The sequence below is a fragment of the Arachis stenosperma genome, chromosome 9 (assembly GCF_014773155.1).
Source record: "Arachis stenosperma cultivar V10309 chromosome 9, arast.V10309.gnm1.PFL2, whole genome shotgun sequence".
In the NCBI taxonomy this organism is placed as follows: Eukaryota; Viridiplantae; Streptophyta; class Magnoliopsida; order Fabales; family Fabaceae; genus Arachis; species Arachis stenosperma.
In genome coordinates, this window is record NC_080385.1 from 32,604,373 (window position 1) to 32,609,959 (window position 5,587).

A 5,587-nucleotide genomic window follows, 5' to 3' on the forward strand; every position below is an offset into this window, starting at 1 on the left:
TAACAGAAGTGAAATCATCATCAATGGTGGTTGGTCACTAAATTTGCAAAAATTGGTGTGAAAGAAGTGGAAATGTGCACTTGGTGTAACTAAGAAGAGTACTGAAAACAATCACCATTTAGAAAGATTTACACCAATGAAAAGCACCAATTAATACAAAAATAAAGAACCTCCATATAAGGAAACAAGTTTAAGTCAAATATAGAATTGAATGAAAGTCACTTCTTTGGTCAATGATAGTGGAAATCGAATTTAAACCATGAAGAGGAAACAGTTTGACTAAGCTTGAAGGAATGAAAGCACAAAAGAGGTTCACATTGACTTGGTTAACCAATGACCTATTTGGCACAGAAATCCGTCAATTAGTGCCTTGATTCCGTCAATCACAAGTTCAAATAGAAAGGGAACCAAAAGGAACGGAAATGCAAACCCATCACCCCATGAATTGACTTTGGTTCAAACCAAATAAATCCCAATTCAAAAGTACTAAAGTCAATTCATGAGTGGAAGTTAAGAGTAAAACAGTTTTCAGAAAAAACTTTGGGCAGCATTCCGGAAGTAAAATGAGCGTTCCCGGATTATACAATCAGAAACAAACTCAGTTCATATGAACTCAGAATAATTCAGACAAAATCAGCAACCATAATTTCATATTCAAACATGAGCAGCAATTTCAATCCATATGAACTTAGGATAGATTTAAACAAGAGCCAAACGCAATAAATTCACATGAATTGGGCATTATTAACCAAAACAGCATCCAATCAATCAGTAGCACAATGGCATGTAACAGCTAGCCGTAAACAAACTAAAAGCCAGGCAGCAGCATCATTTTACCAACGAAAGCCCAAAATAGCATCAATGTACATATCAATATCATGGTATCACCATCAAAACAAGTCAAAACTCAGCTATCAGCAAGAGTGTAGCAGCAAACACAAACCAGGAAGCAAAACTCAATCAGGCTTAACCAATCCAGACCTACATCTACTACAAAATCAACTAACTACCTAACCACATGCAATCTATGCTAGCCTAATCAAATAGAAACTTAATTAACAACTAATACTAACATGGAAATTAATTAAAAGAAAATTAAAAACGGAAACAGGAATTAATGCAGTAGAAACTGGGACCTGGGAAGATGAACAGGAAGAAAATGGAAAACTGAATGGAATGAGTGGTGGAAGAAGGAGTTGCCGGCCCAGTGTCGGCAGTAGCGGCGGCCCGCAGTAGTGACTGTGGCAGAAGCAAAAACAGGGTTCCCAGTTCTTGTCGCGAAGGTCATAGAGGAATATGAAATGGAGAAGAAGAGAAGAAGGAAGGTAGGTGGTTGTGGTTAGAGGGTGGGGGTCAGCGGCAGCAATGGGCGGCCGCGGTGGGGCTAGTGGTTGCGGAGGGAAGAGACGGAGAAAGGGGGAGACAGACGGGAAGAGGGAGAGAGAGAGAGAGAGAGAGAGAGAAGAAGGAAGAGAAGAGAAAAGGGGGGCAGAGAGGGTTGGTCGGCGGTGGCTAGGGGTCGCCGTAACTGAGTGGTGATGTGAGGTTGATAGTGGTGACTGGTGAATGCTTCAATAGAGGGAAGAAGGAAAAGAGAAGGAGACGTTGGAGGAATAGTGCTTTTATTTAAAAAAAATGAATTCACGAGAAATTGATACTGTATTTTTATTAGTTTGGAGAAAATTTAATTTTAGTATATTAAGTAGATTATTTTATATAATTATAATAAAGATATTTTTTTAAATTAGTATAATCAGACATTAGTCATTAAATGTTAATTGTAATATAAATATAATAAAAATATTTTATAAAATTAAATTTAGAAGAGAAAATAGTGCTTTCATTACATGAGAATAGTGCTTTCTAAAAATAAAGATATTTTACTAAATTAGTATAATTATGCATTATTACTTAAATGCTAATTATAATATAATTATAATAAAGATATTTTTCTAAAATGAACATAGAAAAAAATAGTACATTCATTTCGACGGAAAAATGAATTCATGAAAAATTGACATCTCACTTTCATTAGTTGAAGAAAAATCCAATTTTAATATATTAAGTAGATTTTATTTTGGGTCAACAAAATATCCATATATGTTTAATGCCGAAAGGAACTTTTTTTTGGGGTAGAAATAATAATTAATTAGAAGGCATAAAAAAGTTAAAATCATAATATAAAAATCAATTTGAACTTGTTCAAAGATATGGATGGTTTATTAATTGATTTTGGTTAACTGTAAGTAGGTGTGGCAGTAGACGGGTAAAAGCGGATTTTTATCCTATTCGATCCTGTTTTATCCCTCTTTCACTCTATTACTATCCGTTTTCATTTCTACTTGTGGATATCCGCCTGACCGCCCCTCTCCTACTCGCCCTTATAAAAAATAAATAATATTTTATTTTTTATATATTCAAAATCAAGATAAAAACTTAAAATTCATACCTAAATTAAAATACAAACATAAAATTCATATAATATCAAATAACTTGAAATTAAAAAGGTTAATGTTTGACCACTACAAATTTAACACCATAATAAAAAAATTACATTATTAAATATGAAAGAGTCTTCAAATCTTCAATTTTTATTTTTGATCACTGTGTGTGTCTTCTCTAGCATTACTAGCCATGAAATCTATCTACTTCTATCTACTTATAATATACTAAAATTGAATTTTTTTCTAACTAATGAAAGTGAGGTGTCAATTCTTTATGAATTTATTTTCCCTACAAAATAAATGCATTGTTCTCTCTTCTAAATTTATTTTAGAAAAATATCTTTGTTATAATTATATTATAATTAGCATTTAATGAATAATGCATGATTATACTGATTTAGAAAAATATCTTTATTAAAATTATATAAAATCAATATTTAATAAATTATCAATTAATGAAAGTGAGGTGTCATCAATTTCTCATGAATTTATTTTTTCTCCAAAATAAAAGCACTATTCTTTCTTTTAAATTTATTTTAAAAAATACCTTTACTATAATTATATTACAATATTACAATTATATTACAATTAGCATTTAATGAATAATATATGATTATACTAATTTAGAAAAATATCTTCATTATAATTATATAAAATTAATATTTAATACATTATTAAACTAATTATCAATCGAAAATATTTTTAATTATTTTAATTATATTGATACAATTCTAATTCTCATTTATTATACAATAATTTTATTATTAACAAGTTGTTATGTTAATGGTGACCTATTTATAATAATTATCATAATAATAATAATCATAATAATAATTAAATGCTAAAATAATTGTCAAATATTGTTTACCTAACTTTAATTAGTTAACAAATTTAATTTTAGTTGCTATGTTTTGTTTTCCACATAATTATGTTAATTGTCAATAATTTTTTTATAATTATACATTAAATTAGTATTTAATACATAATTATGTTAATTGTCAATAATTTTAATTTTTAATCATTGTAATATAATTTTAAATTAACTGTAATTTTTGGCAAGTTAATATTAATATCTACCTTAAAAAATTAAAACAAAAATTTATGATTCTAATCATGATAAAAATGTATATGATATGATAATGGCTTATTCAATCATGGCAAATATATGATGTATAATTTGAATTATATAGTATTTTTTTGTGGTTCGTGAGGCTAGATTTGAGAGTTAACTTATATTTTAAATTTATTATTCTTCCTTGACTACTTTATAGAATAAGAATGTATTCTTCATTTTTCTTCGAAGTTGATCCTTTTAAAATACAATTTATAATTTTTTTATAGTATTTTTTATATACTCATTCTTTTATATTATTCTTTTGATAATTTAATGATTGTTCTTACTCCAATTTATTCTTTTTGTCTAATGTTCTAATACAATTGTGTTTTATCGCAATCGTTTACAGTGCACCACATCCATCAAATACCATCTCAAGTTGTATTTGACGCCGGGACGTTGTTTGGCTCACCAATCTTGGCGAGGTTAACAACCCAACTATGGTGAAAATAGCCAAGAACCTACCTTGGTTGGCTAAGTCAAGAATGTACCCCGTTATTCTCAAAAGAGTTTTGAGGAGATAAGCGCAAAGCTTATAATATAAAAAGTGTTTATTTCTCAAGTTGCGTGATAAAAGAAATACATGGACTTATTTATAGTAGTAAGGGGAGGGGAGCCTTTGAGTATTGAGTGATGTGGGACTAATTCATATGCATATTATAATAACATAACTAAACTTTACTACTTTAACTAATATTTCTAATAATCTAATAGATGCTCCTGCATCATTCTCCCTGGGTTGGAAGAGGTTTGGTCTTATCTCCTATTGATTTTGCATCTTCTTCATAGTAGGGTGACAGATCAGCAACGTTAAAAGTGACAGATACTCCATAGTTTCCTAGAAGCTCAATCTTGTAAGCATTATCATTAATGTGCTCCAAGACTCTGAATGGTTCATCTGCTCGAGGAGATAATTTCCTGCAAGACTTAGGAAATCATTCCTTTCTCAGATGAATCCATACCAAATCTCCGACACTAAAAATATTTGGTCTCCTATATTTGTTGGCTTGCACCTCATACTGAGTAGTTTGATGCAATATCTTCTGTCGTACCTCCTCGTGGAGTTTCTTGATTTGTTAAGCACGTTCATCAGCATTTGACTATACTCTCGAGGAGTTGGTAATGGCAGAAGGTCTAAAGGACTCAGGGGTCGCTTGCCATATACCACCTCGAACGGACACCTCTCTGTGGTTTGACTAATGGAATTGTTGTAGGAGAACTTGGCTTGTGGCAGCACAAGATCCCACTAGCGAGGGTGTTTGCCCACAAAATTTCGTAGCAAATTTCTCATGCTTTTGTTGACCACTTCTGTTTGACCATTCGTTTACAAATGACTAGCAGAGCTAAACTGTAGGTGAGTTCCCATTTTTCTCCATAAAATCCTCCTGAAGCGTTTATTTGAGGGATACCATGCAAGCGTACAACTTCTATAAAGTACAAATATGATATGTAGGAGCCATCATCTGTCTTATGACAAGGTACAAAATGAGCCATTTTCGAGAATCAGTCAACAACCACCATAACAGAATCCTTTTGCCTCTATGTCTTAGGTAATTCCACGACGAAGTCCATGCTAACATCTTTCTATGGAGCCTTCGGAATAGGCAACAGCTTGTACAAACCAGTGTTTTGATTCCCACTTTTAGCAATGTGACAAATGTGGCATCTCTGAATGTGTCGAATAGCATCCCGCTCAAGTTTTGGCCAATAGAATTTCTCTTTTATGAGAGCCAACGTTTTGTGCCTTCCAAAGTGTCCTGCTAATCCTCCATTATGGGTCTCCCAGATAATTGATGGCCGTAATGAATAACGGGGAATGTACAACTGATTGCCCTTGAAAAGATAACCATCTTGAATGAAGAATTGTCGATAGGGTTGTTGCAAGCAGCATGTCCAAATTTCTCTGAAATCTGGATCTTCTTCATATAACTCCCTTACAACCTCAAAGCCAACAACATTAATTTGTAGAGTGGAAAGGAGAGTGTGTCATCAGCTTAAGGCATCGGCAACCTTATTTTGAGTCCCAGAT